Source organism: Protopterus annectens, chromosome 17.part0, assembly GCF_019279795.1.
Source record: "Protopterus annectens isolate FY-2018-M chromosome 17.part0, PAN1.0, whole genome shotgun sequence".
Lineage (NCBI taxonomy): Eukaryota > Metazoa > Chordata > Ceratodontiformes > Protopteridae > Protopterus > Protopterus annectens.
The window spans coordinates 105,133,413-105,158,650 of record NC_056751.1 but is presented as its reverse complement, the minus strand read 5'-3'; positions in this window follow the sequence as shown (position 1 = coordinate 105,158,650).

The window sequence follows — 25,238 nt, the reverse complement described above, 5'->3', positions numbered from 1 at the left end:
AAGTTAGGTTACTGAGTAGGAGGGAGTACAATCAAAAGAAGAAGCAGGACCTAGAGGAGAAAATGTGTAAATGAGGCTGGAGAGACATATTTAAGGAATTGCATCCAGAGACAATGGAATACACATTTAGCAGAAACTAGCTAGTCCAAGCCAGTAAATTATATATAGTAATGGGCCATAAGGAAATTTTGAAAATGGGGAAATAATAGAAATACAAACAAGACACATATTAGAACATGCAGTAACTAAAATGAAGATAAGGTTAGAAGAACTGGATTGGCATATAGGAATTAGATGGGCAAGTCATAAATGCAAAGAACTAGAGGCAATAAAGGAAGCAGAGGACATGATAGAGGAGACAATTTTGGGAGAATGATAAAAAAGAGAGAACAGGAGAATATTGGTGAGATGGAGGTAAGGCTGCTATAGAGTGCAAATAATGAGGATTGAAAGATGGAAGAGAAAAAAGGAATATAAAAGAAATATGAAGGGAATCTGGAAGGAAGCCTAATAAAATTCCAGATTGAGATCTGGACAAGTAAAAGGGGCAGAAAAGGGTTCACAAAGATGGCCATGTAGTTAGGATGAAACTGGATAGTAAGATATTGGTAGCTACTGTTGTAAAAACTAACAGTGGAAAGATTACTGGGTGGTTGGGGGGGTAGGGGAATCAGCAGGAAAGCACCCTGTGAGGAAGTATAGATAAAAACAAGAAAAAAGTGAAGTATCAAAACTGAGAGATGAGAGAGGATGCATGGTGGATGAAGACAAAGAAATAAGGAACCTTTAAAAGATATTATAAAAATCTCTTCACCAAGCAAGGACGAGAAGGGTTAGATGAATGAAGCTGACAAGATAAGGATGAGAGGTATGTGAAAATCAGCTCCTATGAGGATGAGAATGTATCTCTCTGAAGAGAAAATTAAAAAGCAAACATCCCAGATGAAGGAAAAGGAAGCAGAGGACCTAATGGCTTTGCACTGAAATTCTATAAATGAGGAGGCAAGAGAATTTTGCTGATACTAAGTGAATAATTTGAATGAATAGAGCAATTCAGGTACTAAGTGAATAATTTTGAATGAATAGTGCAATCAGGTGTGCTTTAGAAGCCTATGAGAAGAATGAGGTTACAGCTGTTTACTGGATAAACATGGCATACAGCAATCATGAGACAGAGTTAATGTTAAATGGAGATATATCAGAGGTGAAAAATTGGTACCCATTTCATTGTTGTTTTTTTTTTTTTTTTAGAAAGTTATCTGTAATTCATACTGAACTTAGTATTGTAGTGACCACTTCTTGAAGAATATCCGACCATGCTTTGTCAAGTTGGTTGTGAGGTTGTTAATACATAATGGAAAAAGAAGATGGTTCTGCATTATGCCATCCGTATGGCACTCCTTTTGGTAATACCCTATGAGTAGATAAAAACAAACAAATGAAAAACGCTAACCACTGAAGACTGCAGTGTTAAAACAATGACTGAAGATTAAACACACGCACTGCAATATCACCAGGAACAGAGAGTAGAATGAGTGTTCAGCAGATAAAATAAAAATAAAACCAGCACAATTAAATAAAAAGCAAATCAAATCCTTCAAACAACAGGAAGTAAATCCTCACGAACAAACAGGATGAGTGCTTTTAGCTATGCCTTCATCAGATCCTGTTCACATTAAAACACCTCCTTTTTTAGATTGTTGCTAATCCAATCAAGTCATCTCCTGAGCTTCCTGCTTTTCAATACAGGTTTTAAAGGCACCACTCTATTAAGACAGGGCTCCTGTCTGCCTGTAAATCAGCTATCCAGCATGTTTCCAAGACTTCGGTTTTATTTGATAGATCTCCACCTCTTATATTATCTAGCACTCTTAACAAGGCTAGGAAGGATAATTTATGTCCAGGATACTTTTGAATATGCTGTGACAAAGCATTAGTCTGTATATCAAGTCTAATATCACTAAGATGGTGCAGAATCCTCTCCTTAAAAGGCCTATTGGTTTTCTCAATATAAAATCCTGGGCAGCTTTCACAAGTAGCTGTATATACTAAGTTCTTAGTACTACAATCCACATATGCCTCTAACTTGTATGTCCGATCAGTTACAGGATGTTTGAAACTGGGTAAATAATAGAAATACAAACAAATTGATTTGTTCAGTAATTCCATTTGCACTTTATGCTATCAATCTCTGTGGATTCTGTTCTGTAAAATAACTTCTATTTCACCCTCAGTCATCAATGGTACTTTCAATTGCTTGTACTCTCCTAGCTGTGCATACTGGTATGACTGCTTGCACATATAATAAGTCTCGAGGCTCATTGTGCATACAGTGTAAACAATCTGCAAACATAATCATGGCATTTATGAATCCACAGGTATTATATACATGCTTTGCAACTTCTACATGGAAAAGTGCCCATCTTAATTGTATGTGGAATAGTATCTTGTTTGTGACATAACAATCTCTTTATATTCAAATTATTCTTAAAAGTGAATCTGGGGACATCACCAACAATATGTCTTAGGCTATCATCTGAAGTTAAAATCTTCCAATTCTTCCTAATAATTTCACGAATGGATGATATGTCACTACTACGTGTTAGTAAGCATCTAATGCCACTCAGTTCTCTGCTTTGTTTTTCCATGTCATCCTTTCTTTGACTGAGAAATAAGGTCTCCCGCCATCATTTCTCTGTGACTTCGTCTTCATGGTTCCCTGTCGAGTTTCAAAATCTTTATAGCCTTGGGTCAATAAATCATTCTGTAATCATTCTAATTCATGTTGGTGCACTTTATCATCAGTGTAAAGCCTGGATATATGTAGCATCTGGCCATTTATTATTTGTTGATACACATGTTTGGGATGCATACTTGTTCTATGCAAAGTATGATTTCTCCGCCATTCTTTTCTATAGAGACATGTATTAAATTGACCGTCCGTCTTCATCCAATAAGACAGTCACATCCAAAAAGTCTATTTCTTCCTTGGAACTCCTGACATCAAACTCCAAGAATGATGTAGTACTCCCCAAGCACTCCACAAAACTGGATAGTTCATTCTCATTACCTCTCCATAAAACAAGTATGTCAACAATAAATTTACCATAGAAGCCGACATGTCTCAGCCAATGATTCTGTTCACTTAATACAAACTAATTTTCCCAATACACCATGACCAAATTGGCGTAGCTATTGGCACATGAAGTACCCATAGCTATGCCCCACTTTTACCAATAATGGTCAGTTCCATAGACAAAGCTGTTATCCTCCAGTATAATTCTCATCGATGAACAGATTTGTGAGATAGTAGGTTCCATCAAAATCTGTATGTGTTCATTAAAAGTTCCTGAATAGATCTCATCCCATATTCATTGCGAATCACTGTAAATAAACTTTTTACATCCATTGTTACTAGTATAAGGCCTTCTCTAACATTCAAATTCTTTACACAATCATGTAATATGTGTAGGAAATGAGATTTATCTCTTAGAACTGTTCTCATCCCAGGTAGAGCCTTCTTCAGTTGAAATTCCACAAAAATGGAAGCTGGCTCACTGAGCCATCCTCTACCAAATACTGTCAGATGTAGTGGTGGATCATCTCTGTTTTTGTGTATTTTGGTTAATCCACTAATAACCGGAGTTACTGGATTGTTAATTCTCAAATAGTTATACAAGGCTTGTGTGATGCCTCTCATCATTAACATGTCATACAAGGTGTCATTAACTTTTTTTATTGTGGTCTGTACTTCCCATTTAGGTATCTTCTTGTATTTAGTTTAATCACTAAGCATTCCCAGCATTCTGTCATGATAGCCTGTAATTTGCACTATCATGATAGCTCCTGCCTTATCAGCTGGTTTGATGGTTAAATCTCTGTTCTGTGACAACTGTTATAGTGCTTCCCTTTCATGTCGATTCAAGTTGTAAATAACATGATTATTGTTGCCTCTATATCATAGTTGCGCTACTTCATTTTCACAGACATACATAAAGGTCTCTATCACAGAATGAGAAGGGGGCATAAAAACACTCAGCTTTCTGAAATCGTTAAAATTATAATCATTACAATCATTCCCAAAATAATACCTTAAGGCAACATTCCTGCCAAAACACTTAATACCTACAGCAAATTCGCTCAAACTTGGCTGAAGTGCAGGAATAAAAGAAAGTCCTTTATTTAAAAGTGAAATCTGTGCCTCTGTCAGCTGACTGTTTGATAAATTCACTATCAAGGACTCTCTAAATTCACTCATATTGTTATTTTCTGTCTCTCCCTGCTCCTGCTGTGAGACCAACCTCTGTATAAAAAGGTTGTTTAAATGGAACAGAAAGATCTGACAAAAATGGCATATGAAGAGCTTTATCCTTGGGTCCAGTGCTCAACTCCATATCAATGCTGGTTCTATTGTTTTTCATCTGTTTCCTCTCTCCATTCTGATGGTTGCTGTAATTGGCCATACCGTTCAAGGGGTCTAAGGTGGCTTTAAGATGTGCATTGTGATCTACAACTCCTTGCACTGTGACGAACTCATCATCCATTACATTATTCATATGAAGGGAGGGGTTTATCATGGACGAGTGCTGTTGTACACAATTGGTCTCATTAGCATTGGATTCTTCCTTATTTCTCTCCTTAGTGGCATTACCTTGTGATTTTGGCCATTGGAAAATGTTCCCATCTCTGAAGTCTTGATAATCTCTGGCTAATTTCTTGCTTTTTGCATTTTTCGTTTTACTATCATATGATATCAGACTGTATTGCAACGCTTCTACCTTGTTTAAAAAAACTCTCTGGAAGTGTCATTTTCTCTAGCTCTACTTGTTTAGTTTCTATGAAACTTACTGTTTCTTCTTCCATAGGACAGAAAAAAATCTGTCAACAGCCTCATATAGTGAAAACTAGTTTCAAGAGTAATAGCATGCCATTTGGCAAGTAGATCCAGATACGAGTTGCCGCAGGTAGGCAGACATCTCACTCTCAGTCTTCTAGGTATAACATGAAGATGCAAACAAGACTCAAGGTGGAAATGTTGCCATTGCAGACGTTTGAGCTTGTATGCAGCATTTTCCACCTTCTCAAAAATTCTATCAAAGTTCTCATTATTAGAAGGCTTATCTGCTTCTTCCACAGACACATCAGTCAGATTTAGTTTTAACAGTGGGTTAGCTGGAGTCCCAAGTACACCAGTTAAAGTTCTATTGGTACAAAACAAAGTAGACTTACTTCTCTGTTGTTTATCCACCGCTAAATCAAGTCCAGTTTCTAAACTCTCTGCCATGTGTGAATTAATGTAAGTAAACTAGCAGAACAAACAAAAAACACTAACTACTGAAGACTGCAGGGTTAAAACAATGACTGAAGATTAAACACAAGCTCTGCAATATCACCACAAAGAGAGAAGAGTTTGTGTTCAGCAGATAAAATCAAAATAATACCAGCACAATTTAATAAAGAACAAATAAAATCCTTCAAACAACAGGATGTAAATCCTCACAAACAAACAGGATGAGCATTTTTGGCTATGCCTTCATCAGATCCTGTTCACACTAAAACACTTCCCTTTTTTTATATTGTTGCTAATCAAATCACGTCATCATCTGACCTTCCTACTTTTCAATATAGGTTTTAAAGGCACCACTCCATTAAGACCAGGACTCCTGTCTGCCTGTAAATCGGCTATCCAGCATGTTTCCAAAACTTCATTTTTATTTGATAGATCTCCAAAAGCACTCATCCTGTTTTTTTCCAGGTCATCCGATCACAATTACCAATATGACTCAGTCACAGTCCATGCGGGAGTAAATGATCTGAGATGTACAGCCCTAGACTATATGAAGAGAGACATCATAGAGCTCTTGGAATATGTGGCTCAGGTTGGTATGAGCCTAGCATTCAGCACCATTTGATCTTCTCCAAGGATGATGCCACAATATGAACAAAAGATGATTGAATTTAGTAATTGGATTAGTTTCTGGTGTCATTCTAAGGGGGTGTAATATTTGTCAGCATGGAAGGAAATGGTGAACAGACCACGCTGCTTTGCCAGGGATGGTCTGCACCTCTCCCCTCTAGGCTTTCGAATATTAGCTAAAACATTGTCTTCCTCCATAGTGCCTTTTTAGGCAATGCCAACCTGAAAGTACTTCCGACATAGCAAATCGTAACCAAGAAATTCTAAAGGTATTGCTGCTCATTGCTAGGAGCCTAAATAAAAAAAATCCACTCCCTGAAGCTCTTTTTACCCTAGAGAATGCTGATGTCTGTGCAGTCTCTGAGACATGGTTTATGACAGCGCACCAACAGTGCAAGGTTATAATGCCTTCCACACATTTATACCAGCTACTTCACAGGCAGGGACTAAAGCTGGAGGTGTCTCTATTTACATCAAAAATAAATATACTTCAAGGCTCATCAAACAGGACAATGCACTTGAGCTGCTCCATGTTCAAATCACCATAGGTAAAATCCAGCAACACTTCCTTGCAAGCTATAGGTCCCACTCTATGACCCAGGAAACCCATACCATGTATTTAAACTTATTAGAAACACTAACCATTCAACCCAATACCATATTCATGGGTGACTTTAATTACCCCACTATTAACTGGGAATCCTATATGACATCAAACGTACATGCACAGAGATTCTTGGATTTTGTAAACACAACTCCCTAGACCAGATAGTCAATACATCAACCAGGGGTGCACCCATACTGGATCTGGTCTTCACTAATATGGGAGAGTGCTGCACACCCCCTACTGTAATGCCTTCCCTGGTAAGGTCAGACCACAAAATGGTCTCCTTTGAATTAAAAATAAAACCTGGTCCCGCAGCTAAACCAGGAATATTCAGGAACTATTCTAAGGCTAACCTCCTCCTATTAAGTGAGAACCTGGCAGAATTTCAAGCCCCTGTAAACCCTGAGAACACTTCAGCCTATGCAGAACTGTTCACAGAAACCCAGTACAAGCATGTTAACAGCTGCACAGAGGCAGCTGTACCCACCAAGAAGAAGTACAGATGTAACTCAAAAAACAATCCTCCATGATGGAATCACAAAATCAATCAGCTGTATAACAGGAGGAAAAAAATCATGGCAAAAATTAGGAAGTGCAGGACCCAGCAGGATAAAAGCACTCTCATCAAACTAAACAAACAACTCAGAGAACAAACAAAGTCTACCAAAGCCAAATTTGAGGACAACCACAAGGACAACCACAAAGCATTCTTTAGCTATGTCCGCAACCTCAAAGGCAATACACAATTGTGTGCAGGGCTTATTGTAAATGGAGCCACCTATACTGAGCCAGAAGATATAGCAAACCTCCTGGCTGATAAATTCAGCTCCGGTTTTACTCCTCTCTCCCCCTCAACCTTCTCTTAGGAAATATCATCAAATATAACTCCCCCTACTATCACTAGGGAACAGGTCCTTAATGCTTTCTTTAAGACCAAGAACACTGCATCAATGGGCCTGGAAAATATCCCAGAATGACTGCTAAATAGCATGAAACATGACCTATCGGGGCCTCTAGAATTACTATTTAACTGTAGCCTCCAAACAGGCTATGTGCCTCATGAATAGAGAAAGGCAACAGTCATCCCTCTGCACAAAGTAGGGTCATCTACAGACCCTGGAAACTACAGACCCATAAGTCTCACTAGTCTTATATGTTAAGCCATGGAAAGAATTATCATGGAGATGATCAACAGAGATATAGTAAACCTACAGACAGTGGACCCAACCCAGTTTGGTTTCATCAAGGGCCAATCATGCCTACTTAACCTGGTGGACTTCTTTGAGAAAGTCACCAAAGCAATGGATGAAGGCAAAATTGTTCACGCTGCCTACCTTGACCTGGCCAAGGCATTTGACACAATACCCCACTCAGGCATTGTTAACAAATTCAAGAGGTTAGTGAAAAACCAGTATGTCACCCGGTGGATAGCCAACTGGCTCACAGACAGGACCCAGGAAGTTAGAATTGAGGAGTCCACTTCTACAAAGAGGCTAGTCACAAGTGGAGTCCCTCAGAAATCAGTCCTTGGGCCGCTCCTTTTTGGCATTTACTTCTCAGAAGTCAAGACCAATGTCAGTGGTCTCTGGCTGATTAAATTTGCAGATGACTGCAAATTAGGAGCTGTCATTGAATCTCACACTGACACAAATGTTCTCCAGGAGGGGCTGACATAGACAAACAACTGGTGTCAGAGTCATGGACTAAAATTAAATGCCAAGAAATGCATAATAGTATCCTTTGGGAAGTCATCCATCCCTGGTAACTACCACATTGACAACACACCCCTTAGAGTTGACCCAGTAGTCACAGACTTAGGGACACACATCGATAGTAATCTAGCCTTTGATGATCATGTGTCTACAGTGGTGAGGAAATCATTCTATGTTGCGCAACTTATAAACAAAGGTATGGCATCTAAGTCCCAAGTAAGTCATTGTTCCACTATATTCGGCATTCATCAGACCTATCATTGAATACAATGCCCCCTTTGGTATGTACCTAGCCAGGCATATCCAACAACTGGAACATCCATAGATGTTCCTCACTAAAAGAATACAGGGCATAAGTAATATGTCCTATGCAGACCATCTCAAGGCCCTATCCCTGTATTCTGTCTCCTACAGGCTTTTGAGGAGAGATCTATGCCTGGTATACAGGGCATTGTCAGACCCCACTCTGATGGACCTCCTGCATATCCACAAAACAAACAGTACCAGAATTACCAGTTCTAAAGACTTAAACCTTGCCTTTGATATAAATAGCACCTGCTGGAGAGATAGGTATGTATCCCAGAGACTACCTCATCTGGAACAGGCTCCCCATCCATGTGAAGCAGAGTTCCTCCCTAATCCAATTCAAGTGCAACTTGGACAATTAGATGGGAAACCAGAAATTCATCCCTGGTTTGGCACCTATGTCTCTGATGCAAACAGGTAACCTGTAAATGGTTCATCTCCCAGGCCCATGCTTATACTTATCAAGGGTATCAGAACTTGTCAGAGATTTGGAATTCATGACTAGGCTTAAAAAGGCCCTTATGGTCGTTAACCTAGTAAACACCTATGAACCTATGAACATCCTGTTGTTTGAAGGATTTTATTTGTTCTTTATTAAATTGTGTTGGTTTCATTTTGATTTTATCTGCTAAACATGCACTCTACTCTCTTTGTGGTGAGATTGCAGTGCTTGCTTATGGCTAGATAAAGTTTTTTTCATTTTGACTGCAAATGTTCTGTGCAATAGCTTTCAATCTAGCCACAAGACATTTCAAACAAACCTACATTGTGGATTTGCTTTATTAAAACACAATGGCTGAAATTATCAAGTGCTTCGACAAAAATATCTGTTAAACAATCCTGGTCTAAGTTCACATTAATTAGATATGTCCAGAATTCAGTGGCTGTGCTAAAATATAGTCTGAAACTACAGTTAATACTTCATGGATGATTGCAAATATAGATATATTTCAAAGCATTTTGCTAGAACAGGCGGCAGCATGATGAGTAATAATTTTCTGGAGGGGATGAAGTGTCATTATTGGACATTTGAACTACATACAATGTTTTTCATTGGCTGAATGCGAGTAAAACATTTATCACGTGTTACAGGTTTTAAGTCTGATGGCTAGATTTACTTTGGTAGTAAAAGTACCATGCAATGACTTTGACACTGGCAACATAAGAATTCACCAACATTGTAGTAGGGCTAGTATATGAAGAATGAACACTGAAGAACCGAAGGTCAGCACATATCTAGTTTAAATTTAAAAGAGCACACTTCTGGTTACAAAAGTAGTAAAACGTAATACTTCAACACTCAGTGAAAAAAATAAGAGTTTATTTAATTTTATTTCAGCAATAAAGTCAAACAGCAATGCTATGTAATAACCTCATAACAGACTACAATATTTCTTCTTAAAAGATCTGATATCAGAACACATTTCTTCAATATCCCAGACTATACTGTACAATATCTCGGTGTCCGAAATTTCCAATATGTAAACAGCCAACACAAAGTGATATCACCTGAATAAATTGTTCCCTCTTTAATCCCCTAATACAACAAATCTGTAAATAAGTCAGCTTTCAGTATCTGAAGTAGCATTCATACTTCAGAAAAAGATTTACAAAATGTTCTCACCTGCTTCTATTCTGAAAACAAACACGCTCAATAGTTTTTAGACTTCCACATAAAATCAAAAGCATGTTAGATTACAAAGTTACTCTTTCGAAAATACCATTATATCCAACTTTTTTACTTTTATCTGGATTGATCCTCAGCCCCAGCTCCATTAAAGCATCTTGTACCACTATCATAATCCAGTTGAATCTTTCTGTACTGTCCACATGTAAAGACACATCATCTGCATTAATTAAAATTACCAGAAATTTCAACTGTCAGTACCATTCTCCTCTCTGGTTTAAATTATATAAACCAAAGTACATGTTTACTGTAAATAATAAGGTACTTAGGGGCACCCTTCCAAATTCCATGGTTCATTATGGGCATTTCAGCATAGCCATTTACTAGTGGTAAACTACATGAATGATCATAAATATCTGTTATCCATAATACTACTCTCTTGCTAAACCTTAATTTCTCTGGTATCTGCAATAATGAGCGACAAAATATGGAATCCTATGCCTTTATGGCATTCAGTTTCCACAACAGTTTCACTTCACCTCCTAACTAAAGTTATCTCATATATTATTTTACCAAAATACTCCTGATACTCGCAAAACATAGCAATGCCTTTTACTTCAGGTAAAAAATTATGTATCTGAGCTTGCAGTCTCTTTTGTATCATGTATACCAAACTTTTGTAATCATAATTTGATAACAAACCTGGTCTCTACTTGTCAAACTTTCTCCCTGACTTCCTGTATCAGCTTAGACATAGAGCCATAGCAATGACCAAAGAGGGAAGTGCTAGCACCAGAAGGCCTCCATTTATTCAACACTGTTTACAACTGCTTATAATGTCATTCTTCCAATAAGAATAAGGAATAAAAATCTTCTCCTGGGGCATAATTAGCACTGACATTTTAGGGCTAATTTGAACAATAACAAGGCAAAATATTTATACATTTCATGCCATTTTTTGTCCCATTTAGCAACATATATTTTCCCATATCCTTGTTCTGATTTATACTAATTTTTTATACATTCTTAATGAAAAAAATAACTTAATGCATAATATTCACATACTGTCCAGGAGACATTTACAGATTGTCCATATGACTGCCTTTTTTCTTTACGTTCTTTAACATCAGCTGTCTGTTTCCAGCATTTTAGCTGATTTAGAAATATACTTTTCTTCGGTTTACAATATCACCTTAATTCCTGAGCAGTACAACTAAAGTCTTTCTCTTCTAAGATGTCTTTATCAAATGTATACACTTAAAGTCCAACTAGCTTCTATTTTTACCAATACTGCTATTCTATCCAACTTTTATAAGCAAACCATTGCTCATGATGAGCTTTCTAGAGTCTAGTTAAATAAAGTGATACCTCATATTTCTCCAGGTATCATCCTGTTCATATATTTTGCTATTCTCCAAATTTACTAATAACACCGTATGATCCAAGAACAGATGTCCCTCTTTTTTGATTTTTGTTCAAATAACTCACTATTAGTAAATATATAATCTCTTCTAGTAAATCCCCATAAACTAAGTAGGCCATTCGGACATGCTAGATTATTATCTGTTTTTATTAAGGCCTTCTGAAATCAATCATCCATAGCTTCTAAGCATTTACCTTTCCTTTATTCACCTCTGTAAAACTGAAATTAAAATCTCTGACCCAAATAGCAGTGTATCGAATATATAACCACATTTCAGTTTTATCCAAAAAATATTTCCTTCTTGCTGATATTGTATAGGCATATGCATTACTTATTTGCCATTTGTTACCTCCACTTTCTATTCCTACTCATTCAAGGCTCAACTATATTATTAAATGAAATGTCAGTATTATATAGTAAAACAAACGTAACTACCTGAAACAATTGGTCTGGGACTAACAACTAGGATCTTTTCTCTCCAAAATATTCTCTGAATAAAATTGTTCACTATCAGAAATGTTTCTGTTGTACTGGAACATATAAATAACACACTCTTACTGCTTGGCTCACTTTGCACTTTCCCAACCATAAACATTAGCATTATTAGAAAGAAAGCATGTTTTGTGTCTCCTTCTCTCTTATAATATTCTTTTTATTTCTTTACCTGTTCCCCCCTGTACTACATCTTCATCTTCATCATCTTCACTCTCATTGATCAATGCAACATACACATTTGATAATAAAACACGGGGCTCAGGGCAACCCTCCTCATCTCTTGGTTGAGTGGTTTCACCCTGAGAAAGGTCCACATGACTTGGCTCCAACTCTCGGACCTATTAATTTCCTTTCACATTTTCATCAGTATTATTTTGTTGATTATTGTGCAGGCAATTCACCTAAACATGATTTTTCTCCCAAACCTAGTTCACATTTTACCACAATTCTGTGTATTGTGACCTACTTGGCAACATACTTCACTTGTAAGATCAGGACAATTTTGCTTAAATTCTGCATTTTACTACAAAGAAAACAGTACTTTGGTTGTCCTGCATATCTTAGCACATATTATCTACTATTCTGTACAAAAATATGATTGTCAATGTGTTTTAATGGTCCACTTACTACAAAATTACACCCTCATCCCCTAGTCCATTTGTTCAAATGTGTCTTTTATTTTCTCCAAACTATGCACAGCTTCATAATGTTTCAGTACTCCTGCATGCACATGCCCCTCTGTAAAATATATATTTCTTAACCAGATTTGTATCTCACAATTTCTTATATTTCTTAACCAGATTTGTATCTCACAATTTCTAATTAGAAGTCAATCATATAATGTAAAGTCTGACCACGGTGCACATGTCTGCTTTTTCTCATAGTTTTGTTCTACAGTTTGCAGGGAAGTTTCTGTCTCTAAAAAATATAAATTGCTTCCATATTAAAGTGAACCATTGTTCTCATCTGTGGAACTGTCACTCCAAGTGGACCTATTATTTTATTACAGAAATTATAATGATTCATGGAGTCCTCCTCATGAAGATGTCTAAATCCCAATAAGAACCTACATTGTGGTACCACACAGTTCCTGTTTCTTTGACCTGCTTCTCATTATATCAGCAATTGATGTCTGACCTGGAGCACTAGGTGATATCTCATCCTGGACTAGGAATTGATCATTACAGTCAAAGCAGGCTGTTTTCCTCTCCCATACTTCCACTTTCGTCCTGCAAAAGCAAATAAACTCCCAAATGAAGAGTTAGAAAAGACCCAAGGTAAAGTTACTGGCTTCCAACATATTGTGAGTAGTTGCAATCTTATGCACAAACAATTTTAGACTATAACACTTTACCCAAGGAATCATCTGCATTCTGTACATCCATTTCTAGTAACTTTTGTTTGCTTAATTCTCCAGGTTTTAAATTAGTTATACTAACCTTATTTTTGATTTGTATCAGCCTCCTGCTCACCTATTGCACGAATGGCTACCATTACACAACCAACCCCAAATACAGATAGAGTATGGAAATGTTTCTATTCTCCTGGCCAAAATCCCCCCTACTCAATATAAATAACACTTTGGGTCTCACTTGATAAGTGGTTACTGACCAAATTGGACTAAACCAGGAAACAAAGGGTAAATGAATAAATACACGGACAAATAAATACATGAATGAATATGCAGCATATTTCCACTCTAGTTAATTGTCATTAAAAAGCACTTACAGAGCTGCATAAAGGTAGAAGGCATACCAGTGTTCTCTTCTCAAGCTTTTCCTCAGTCTAACCAATCATATTACAAGATTCATTATGGATATGAATAATTCATGATCTTGTGTTTACTAATTTCCACATGCACAGTATGGGCTGCTTGTGCAGGTGTAGTGTATTTCAGTGGGATAAATGAAATCCAGACTCACAGCAGCTCTTTGGTGAAATGTTGTCCTTATATAAAACAGTGTTGGTAGACTAGCGATCAGTACTAAAACTTTCAATATCCCAAACATTTCTTTAATGAATAAGGAATTCAAATGACAACTTGAAAGTTGTGGAGTGCACTTTGAACACAATCTTCTGTTAACTGTTTCCTTCATTAAATCACCCCTCTTTTTAAAACAACATAATGTCTGTTTGTGGCTTTTTTTGTTATTTTGTACCATCTGCCTACCCCATATAATTTATTTTCTGTCTATGACACCATTTTTTATTCTTCCTCTATTTCAGCTATTGTTAATGTTTTGGAGACAGCACACTTCATAATGAAGATAACATTCTTCAGTTAATCTATTAATAGATTTCTTTTTACTTGTTAAAAATTGTGGACATTATTCTGCAGTGTTGTCCTTACCTTTCTTGCAGACTACATTGACTATGTAGGACATCAGCTCAGCACCCATCTCTCTAAGCATAAAGTTGGTTTGGACCATTTTCTAGGAGACTGTGATCTGTTGGCAGAATAAAATGCTTTTTTCAGACAGGTAGACAGGTAGATAGGAAAGATTTCACATGCTGACACTATGCCGAAGAATTTCTATAAAAGATCATCTGGCGTAGCATAATGAGTCTTGTCTGACTATTCAGCTTTTGATTTGGTATGGTTCCTGATCTTACAGTCTTTGTATCTGCTATCTCACATTTAGGGTCCACACAGGCAATTACTGAATCTGAATGTAGACTACTCATCTAAACATTTTTATGGTATTCAGACCATTTAAAAATGCAGTCTTTTTATCAGCTCTCTCTTTTTGCTGCAAGCACTGTGCAACATCTTCCTTCATGAAACACTCACTATAGTTTGTCTTTGTAAGGAAATTCTAAGCATTTTTAAGATATTTGGAGGAGGTAAAGCTTGAGTGAAGATAGAACTATGTCATTCAAATTTGACTTACACTTGTCTCTGTTTAGTGTAGGTAGTCTTTCAAGAAGGTTCAGTCCCATTTTTGCAAAAACAAATTAATCATTGAAACTTTTAGCATATGATTATTTTCTACTTCTGCTGAATAAAATGCTGGCAGATTCTACTAGCAGAATGTATACCAAATGTGAGTGTTTACTCTTTCTAAGATTGATCTGTATAAAACAGTAGCTTATAAGCTTACTCTTAGAGAGGTGTCCTAACTGTTAATATTCTCTCTTGTATTCTGGTTTGTTAAACACACCAAATCCATTCATCTTAGTGATTAAATCATTTATTATGTGTATGAGATGTGTGTGTCTCTGTTTATGAGCTCAGTAGATCTAACTTCCACTCATTTGCTCATCTCATTTGGACAGTTAGGCTTTGCTGGTATCACATCTGAGAAAATCCAGGACTTTAGTCCAAGCTTTTTCTCAAGTAGTGGATAACAGAAAGAAGAAGAAAATGTTTACTTTTTAAAATCATCTTCTAACTTTTGTCTCAGATTAAATAGACCTGTACTGTGTGAATTCAGTTTATCAATGCCCTCAAACTAATCACTACTTTTACTCAACAGAAGCTGCAGCCTTGTTTTGGTTATTTATTTCCTTCAGTTACACTATCTGTGTTTTGCATTGCATTATTTGCATCACATCTAATGACTTGAGAGTGGAGTAACTCAGTAGAACATTTGCCAGAGCATGAAACGTGGCTTCATCCTATTAATTAATTTCACTGTAGTGCCAAATAGCATTTTAGCGGAAGTGTTCACATATATTACAGACAGATATTTTATTTGATGCCTTTCTTAACACTGCCTGTGGTTTTAGTCTTCAGAAAATGCTGTAGTCTAACTTAATATTACAGAGCTTATTCCTAATTACTGAACAACAGGACATAAACAATGTAATTAGAACAGTGAAGCCACCAAACACAAAAGTAGATAAAAATGCAGCATTATACAAACACCCTGCAAGCTGAGAAAAAAATGTTACAAAATATGGAAATAAACTTCTGTATCAGAAACAGTACACTGACAGCCACTTAAATGATAAACTACAATTAAAGTCATGTGCTTTCTGACGGACTTAGCACCAAAATTCTCTCTTGGGTACTACAAGTCACAAAATAGGGACAGAAAAAAATGCCCAATATTGTCACTGAAATGAAAAATGCACTGTGCAAAAGTGTCTATAGTTCACAAATGTAAAAAGATGATAAAATAACATCTGCAAAACATACTCCTGTAGAAGATGAAATGATATGGCATTTGAAATTATTGAAGTTGTTTCAACAATAAACAGCAGAAGCTGAGTAGATCTTAACCTGAATCACAGCTCCTTATATCTGCAGTCGTGGGGAAAATGCAGGTAAACTCTCAGAGGTTTACTCAAAGAAGGAAAAACATGAAACAAAATAGCAACCATAGGATACTCTGCAACAAAATATCCCAGAAGTCAAATCAGTTAAAATAATGAATGTCCAAACTACAGAAGATATTCAGCTCCCAGACCGAGGCAGGTGGATACTAACAATGACATAATGGTATCCCAACAAATATTTCAGCAAATAGAAGCTAGGAATAACTTTAAATGATAAAAAAACATATCAGTAACGTATCCACTGGTGACCACCTGCCATAATTTCAAAACCCCAGAATTAACAATGCCTATTAGTACTTCCGATCAAGTAACAATCTTATTTTCTGTAAGATAATTGCAGCTTCTTAACTAACCACTGGATTAATTTCATTTAGTATGTGTACACATAAAAAACCTGACTTGATATTTACTTTGCTGCTATTCATCGTATTTCTTTCAATTTTGTGAGGTCTTCAGCTTTTCTCACATGACCTCTTCTGCTGCTTGTCTAACTTAAATTTAAGCTCTTCATCTTCAGCTCTCATGCAGTCTTCTCTTACTGTCTAACTCTTAGGACTTCAACTTACAACCCATGATCTAAATATCACTCAGGTCCAACACTCCAAATACCAAACTCCAAGATCTAAATGACATTGTAATGACCAGTGCTTATCTATTCTAAAGCCAAAACTATGGAAGCGCATTGCAACCTCTGTACAATAATGCATCCATTCTTACTCTAAGTTCTGCAGACATTTTAAATAATACATTGAAACTGCAGCCAAAATTTCCTCTTTTTGTGTTACAGATATAGCTTGAGTTCCTTCCCTGTTACACATTAAAATTAACTTCTCCTTTTATAATTAATCATTCTCAGTAGTTTATCCTCCTTCATTCTCCTTTTAATACTTGCATCTACTTACCCCCATTTCCCTATTCCCCTCCATCTACCCCTTTCCACCCTATTTGCTACTGCTTACCTCTCCATATCTCCCTCTTCATGCCTTCTGCTCTACCCCTCACTTATCTCAGCAAATTGTCTGAATATCAGCCCCCCCCTTCCCCTGTCCATACCCAATCTCCTCCTAGCTTCCCTTTTCTCAACAAACTTTGTAATTAATTATATGTTTGATTATTAATTAGAAAACTTTGCATCAGCCTTTTATTTGCAAATATTGTTAGACATATTCTCACTTTATTCTACATACTATATATGTTTTCTGCACTGCTGATTTGCCTTCTTCTAATTTAAGTATCAACTTATTGTATTTAACCCTATCATGTTACTGTATACTCCTACTGTTCATATTCTCCAACCAGGTCTTAAAATGTCCATTTGAATAAATGCACTGTCCCAGTTAATACATTTTTGTAAATAAATAATAGATAATTGCTTTTTTTACTTCTTTTGATGCTCTACTGCTTACTTATATAATTCTTTTTCTTTCATATTATTTTTTTTTTCGAAATGGTCGCAGTTTTTTTTTTCAAATATGTTTTTATTGAATTTTACAGACTTTTCAAAACATGAAAAGGAGAACTGTAAGTCATTTCAGGAAGCAGTAAGGTAGTGGGAGATACAAAACAATGAATACAAATGCTATGCATTTACAAAACAGCATTTATTTCAGGCAACTTACATCTTAAAGAATAAAATAAGCAATATGGTACCCCAATAACCTATTACAGTCAAAGTCTAAACTCACAAATGGAGGACAGCAAGGAGAGAGGAGTATATGACTGTCTTAAGAAGAATTAAAGGCGGTAAGGAGGGTACATCTACATAAACTATTTACAATATATACATCTATTAATGACATATTTATAACATATTTACAACATGGATGCCAGAGGACAGCAATATAAAATAACAGAATACTTTGTAAAATCAAAAGTCACAGTGTAATGACAACAATGTCTAATGATTATAGGACCGGGTAAGACAAAAATGGAAGGCTTTCTGGAATGTAAAAAAGAAAAGGTGACCCACAATTCTGGAGACTATTTAGTTTGGATTAGGTCAAAAAGGCTACACCAATAGTTCTGAAAATAATCTTTTTTTCTTTTTATTATTATTGCTCAACTTATATGCAGATATATATTTGATTGCCATTGTTGTAAAGTTATCCCAGGCTATTGCTGAGGGGTTAACCCAGTTCTTGGCTATAAAATATTTGAGGACAGCACAGACCATAACAAGGACTTGGCGATGGATGCCCTTAAGAGATTTGGGAGTTATATTTAGAGTCGTGGTTTGCCAGGAGAATGTGGTTTTCTCATACTCCATTTTTTTCCAACTGAGTTCTGAGGGAATACCAAAGTTTGTAAATATTCTTACAACTCCAAAAAATATGGAGTATACCTACATGTGGGAGGGAGCAGAATGGACAGGTTAGGTTTTTGTTGTATCCGAATTTTAGTAAGACTGCTGGAGTATAATAAGAATTGTTGTTGATCATAAGTTGAGTGTAGATTAGATTCTTGAAGGGGGTTAGATTCAGGCTTTTACTGATTGCTTTGCATTTAGACTCCCTAGGGATTTCGCCTTGTATGCCATCCCAATACTTGGAAAATAGAAGTGAATGGTTATGTTTAATGCTTGACACAAGTTTATAGGTATGCAAAATTATTTTGTTCCTTAGAGAAAGTGATTTAATGATTGATTGTGATACGATAATGTCTTGCTCCTTCACTCTATAGTTAAAAAAATTTGTTTTATAAGTGAGCTGAGTTGTCTTAAGATAGGGTCATACTTGTTAGGAGCCCCAAATAAAGCTTTGACCTCAGCTGCATTTTTAGAGTTATAAAAGTGCCAGACTGTGGCCTTCTTGATAATAGGAAAGTTTGACAGGTCAATCATTTTATTATTGATTTTTAGATTAGGATTTAGATGAATGGGTTGGAGAATGGGAACAGTATTGTGTAGATTTAAGGAGCTCATCAGAGCTTGAAAAATGCGAATTTTGTTCTTTAGTGGAGGCAAAATCTTAAATTTGTAGTCTCCATCAAGTGTAAGAAAATGGACAGAACAAGAGTTGAATTTTAACAAATATATATATATAGTTGCACCAGATTTTGACCCAGGGTTTAATTTATAATTAGCAACCTTAGCAAAAAGATTGATAGAATTTCGGATTTTATGAAGATCGATGTTGGGAAGCTCAAAGTAGATGTTCAGGTTATCTGCAAATGCAGAGTAATTTATTTCTATGTTGAAGACGTTTGGGATATGGTGATAAGTCTTTTGTTTAACCCAGAGAAGGAGAGGTTCGAGATATAAATTAAAAAGATACGGTGAGAGTGGACAACCCTGTCTAGTGCCATTGGTAATTTTGATAGGGCATGATAATGTTTTATTTCTATAAAGGGAAATAGAGGCATTATTATAAAGCATCTTAATAGTGTTAATAAAATCTGGGAAGTTAAAGTATTTCATAGTTAGGTATAAGAAGTTTAAATCAACGTTATCAAAAGCTTTGGTTGCGTCTAGCGTGAGTGTGTAACATGGGTGGTTATCGCTTTCTAGAAACAGCATTACTGTATTTAAGGTAAGAGTATTGTCACAAAGCTGCCTTTGTTTCATAAATCCCAATTGTTCAGAAGAGATGACTGAAGCTATAACTTTCTGGATTCTATTAGCAAAAATGGTAGATAAAATTTTGATGTCAATGTTAATGAGGACAATAGGCCTATAGCTGAGAGGGTTGGACTTGTCAGAGTTGGGCTTTAGGATGAAAATTGTTTTAGAATTGTTCATATACTTGTCAGTAATCCCTTTAGAAATTATATAATTAGAGATGTTAAGGAGAATTTTAGAAAGTTGACGACTAAAAGTTTTATAGAATTCACCTGTAAAACCATCAGGGCCTGGCACCTTATTTGACTTAAGTTTTTTAATAGCTAACGTTATTTCATTTAGTGTTATAGGACTGTTTAAAAGTGTGTTTTGTGTGATAAATAGTTTGGGAACAGATAGCTCATTAAAAAATTCTGTGTACATTTCTTTTTGGATTTGGATTTTGGGATTATAAATTTCAGTGAAGATATTTACAAAAGAGTTAACAATATCTTCATTTCTGTATAAGTTTTTCTCTTTGTAATTTATTTCATTTATATAGTTTGGACCCTCTTTGATGTTAATGAGTCTAGCCAGGGTTCTGGAGGGGATTTGAGCCCATTTTGAATATATGTGAAGGAGTTTCAGTTCTACCAAGGATTGATTTTGTAAGTGGAAAGAATTGATTTTTTTTTTGTATTTCATGTAGTTTTTTTTTCGAGTTCAGGAGAAAAAAACCTTTTGCAGTTGGGCATCAGTCATCTTTTGCTCATTATTTAGGTTATTGATGTACAATTTTTCTTTTTTTTATAATAAGATGCTTTTTGTATGAGTATTCCTCTGATGACTGCTTGGCAGCAGCCCATTGGATATCTAAAGGGATGGTGAATAAACAAGATTCAGCATCAAATTGTTTTAGATAGCCATTAATTTCCTGCAGAACATCATCTTTTTTAAGAGTGTTACTGTTTAGTGACCAAGTGGGACTACTACCGTCATGATTCAGGTGATGAGTGGGATTAATACAAAGGGACACATTCGAGTGGTCATTTATAGATCTAGCCTCAAGGGCAAAGTTGGAAATTTTGTTAGAGAAGATATCCGAGATCAAAATATAATCAATTCTAGACTAGACTTTATGCGAAGTCGAGTAAAACGTGAACTTATTTAACTCTCTGTCATGGTTGAATATTAAAAAAGGGTCAAATAAGTTGAAGCTATTTATCAAATCATGAATAGATGCAGTTGTTTGGGAGGGCTGTTTTCTGTTTTTATTTGAACTTTCATTCAAGGGGTCAATGAGTGCATTCCAGTCGCCACCAATAATAAAAAGATGATTAGGGAATTGAAGTAGTAGATTATGTATTTCATAGATGAACAAGTGTTGGTTTGTACATGGCTATACAAGTTTAAGAAAAGTAAAGGACATTTTACCTGAGGGTATGAGCAGGAAAATAAACATCATCTACCATTTGGGTCAAATTTAGTATTTAGTACTTCCCCAGGAAAGGATTTTTAATTAATATTGCGGTGCCTTTAGATGCAAGACTATTTCCTGATGATATCACAAGTTTAATCCAATTTCTTTTTTTAACATTATCCCATTGATCATTTGTCATATGGGTCTCCTGTAGAAAGAAAATGTTGGATTTGTCCTGAAAAATCAGATGCATAGCTAGTTTCTTTTTATTGATTTCTTGAAGACCGTTTATATTCCAGGAGTTTACACTAATCATCTCACTTTAGAGTCAAAAATTAGATATTTGTTAGGGAAATTTGTTAGAAAAGCCCTACTAGGGACGGTCCAATTAGTGAACAATCTTTTTACAGATAACAGAAGATAAAATATAGTAAGAAATCATACTCTGGCATCCGTGCTCCTTACCATAAACCCCGTGCCTAACCACGAGTCTCCCTGAAGCATTTCTGAATAAGTTTGAAATAGATATGAGTGATCTGTTATTAAACAATTTTGCCTATGAAAGGTAATACAGGAAAAAGGCAGGGAGATATACAAACTAATAACATTAGTCCAAGTGCCAACAAGCATTGCACAACTTCGCCCCCATGACACTCCCAAAAAATGTTAAAGAATATAAAAAACATAAACAAAAACATGACCCTGACCTTGAGTAGCATCTTACCCTCACCAAGAATGATGCCACAATATGAAGACAAGATGATCAATTTCAACAATTGGCTTAAGTATTGGTGTCATTCAAAGGGGATCCAATGCCTGTCAGCCTGGGATGACATGCTCGACAAGCCACGATGCTTCACTAGGGACGGCTTGCACCTGTCACCCCTGGGCTTTTGGATATTGGCAAAGGCTCTTGCTACCCCCATAGTGCCTTTTTTAGGCAAGGCTCAAAAGACAAACCCACCTCCATAGGTATCACAAGGGATAAGAAACTAAGAGTAATGCTACTCAACGCCAGAAGTCTAAACCTCAAGATGCACTTTTCGAAACTCTCCTTAGCATGGAGAACATTGATATCTGTGCAGTAACAGAATCCTGGTTCAAGGCTCCTGAGAGCACCCCAGCACTACCAGGTTATACCTCATACCATGATTTTCGGCCCCAAAACTTGGACCAAACCACAAAAGGAGGGGGAGTATCAATATTCGTCAAAGATACCCACACCTCCAGGTTGGTGGCACAGCACGAAGCATCAGAGACTATCCATGTGCAACTAACAGTGGGTAAAACTGCCTTCCAGTTTATAGCCTGCTACAGACCACCCTCCCAAACCCAGGAACCCCACTCGGCCTTCCTGGGAACACTGGAAAATATGAAGGTCTCCCCAAACACCATTATATTGGGCGACGTCAACTACCCAAACATAGACTGGGAGAATTACTCTAGCTCCAACACCCCAAAGGTTCCTAGAATTTATAAACTCAAATGCTATGGAACAACTTGTTACCACTCCCACAAGAGGGGAAAACATACTGGACCTGATCATCACCAACATCGGGACTCTATGCTCCAGACCAGAAGTGTATCCCTCACTGGTAAGATCAGACCATAAACTAATCTCACTGGATATTCACATCCCGATCCCACCCCCTGCCCAGAAAACCACAGTGAGAAACTTCTCTAAAGCAAATTTTACACTCCTCAAAACTGAGGTGGAATCCTTCAAAGCCCCCGGGCCTGTGGAAAATACAGCCTAGACTGCAGAATCCTTTATAAACGCATTCTATGGACACCTTCAGGAATGCATGGATTTTGCAATCCCAAATAAAACCAAGACCCAATCCTCCAAAGGCAGATGTCCTGTCTGGTGGACCCCAGCCATAAACAAACTATGCAATAGAAGGAGGAAGCTACTACATGATAGAGCAAAATCCCAAAAAGGGAAGGCATCTCTGATCAGTATTAGCAAAAAACTATGGGCACTCATAAAATCGTCTAAGGCCAGCTTCGAGAGAAAAATTGCACAGGACACTAAGGATAATCACAAGGCTTTCTTTAGTTATGTTAGGAACCTGGGTGAGAATTCCCAGATATGCTCAGAATTAGTCCAAAATGACAAAAAATACACCGAACCCACAGACATTGCCAACATCCTAGCTGACAGGTTCAGTGCAAACTTCTCCCCCCCTCCCCACCAAAAGGGCAAATATCTATCCAAGCAGAGTGCTGCCCCCCTGACATCATAGATGTTCAGGTAAGAGCCGCCCTCTCCAAAGCAAAAAACACAGCATCAGTGGGACCAGATGGTGTCCCGGGCTGCGTCCTACATGAACTCCAAGAAGAGCTAAACCCAAACATAAAACTACTGTTCAATCTCAGCCTTACTACAGGATATGTACCCAAAGAGTGGCTTACAGCAACAGTGGTCCTTCTCCACAAAGGTGGTGCCTCAACAGATCCTGGAAACTATTGCCCCATAAGCCTGACTAGCTTGGTCTGCAAAGCTATGGAAAGGATCATCATGGACCTCATAAATAAAGATATTGGGGACCTACAGACACTGGATCCTACCCAGTTCGGCTTTGTTAAGGGCAGATCCTGCCTCTTAAACCTGGTCAATTTCTTTGAAACAGTCACTAAGGCCATTGACGAGGGGAAGGTGGTCCACACAGCCTACCTGGACCTCGCAAAAGACTTCGATACAATACCCCACTCGGGCATTATAGATAAGCTCACCAGCTTAAATATAAACCCCTATGTCACTAGATGGGTTGCAAACTGGCTCAAGGACAGATCCCACATGGTTAGAATTGCTGGAGCCATGTCAGACTCCAAACCAGTTACAAGTGGCATCCTACAAGGCTCAGTCCTGGGACCTCTCTTGTTCAGTATATATTTCTCGGAGGTACAGGCCAACACAGAAGGACTGAGGCTGACCAAGTTCGCAGATGACTGCAAACTGGGCGCCATAATCGACTCTCCAGCCGACACAAGCATCCTCCAAAAGGGCCTCATAGAAACAGACAACTGGTGCCAGAGCCATGGCCTCAAGCTAAATGCCAAAAAGTGTATAGTCATCCCCTTTGGCAAAAACAAAGTGCCCACAAATTACCACATAGGTGGTAATCCATTAAGTACAGAAGAAGTAATTAGGGACCTGGGGACCCAAGTTGATAGCAATCTCTCATTTGACAACCACGCGGCCAAAGTGATTAGAAGAACATTTTATATAGCCCACCTAATCATGAAGGGATTCACATCTAGATCAGGGGAGGTCATCATGCCTCTTTACTCATCCCTCATCAGGCCCATAATTGAGTACAATGCCCCTTTTGGGATGTACCTTACCAGACACCTGCAGCAACTGGAAAGATCCCAAAGTACCTCACCAAGAGGATCAAAGGGCTCAAACAGATGCCATATGCTGCCCGGTTAAAGAAACTCCAGCTGTACTCAGTGGCATACCGCCTGCTCAGAGGCGATCTGTGCCTGACGTATAAAGCCATGTCCAACCCGGAATTAATGGACATGCTGCACCTCAGAAAATCCAAATCCCATCAAGCTACGCGCTCGAGAGACTTGAACCTCAGCACTGAAATAAATAGGACATGCTGGAGGGACAGATTCATAACCCAGAGGCTACCTTCACTCTGGAATAAAACCCAGTCCAGGTTAGGCAGAGTCCCTCATTGACTCTCTTCAAGAGGAATCTTGATGAGTAGATGGGAGATCGTAGGTTTACCCCGGGTATCACTTCTGTGTCACTGTTAGACAGTGGCACAGTATACTAACCTCGAAAAAGGGCATAGCAAAATTAATTTAAAATGGGTGGTGAAAGCCAAACACACTCTGGCTAGGCTTATAAATGCCCTCGGGCAGATAGCCTAGTATGAACCTATGAACCTATGAACCTAT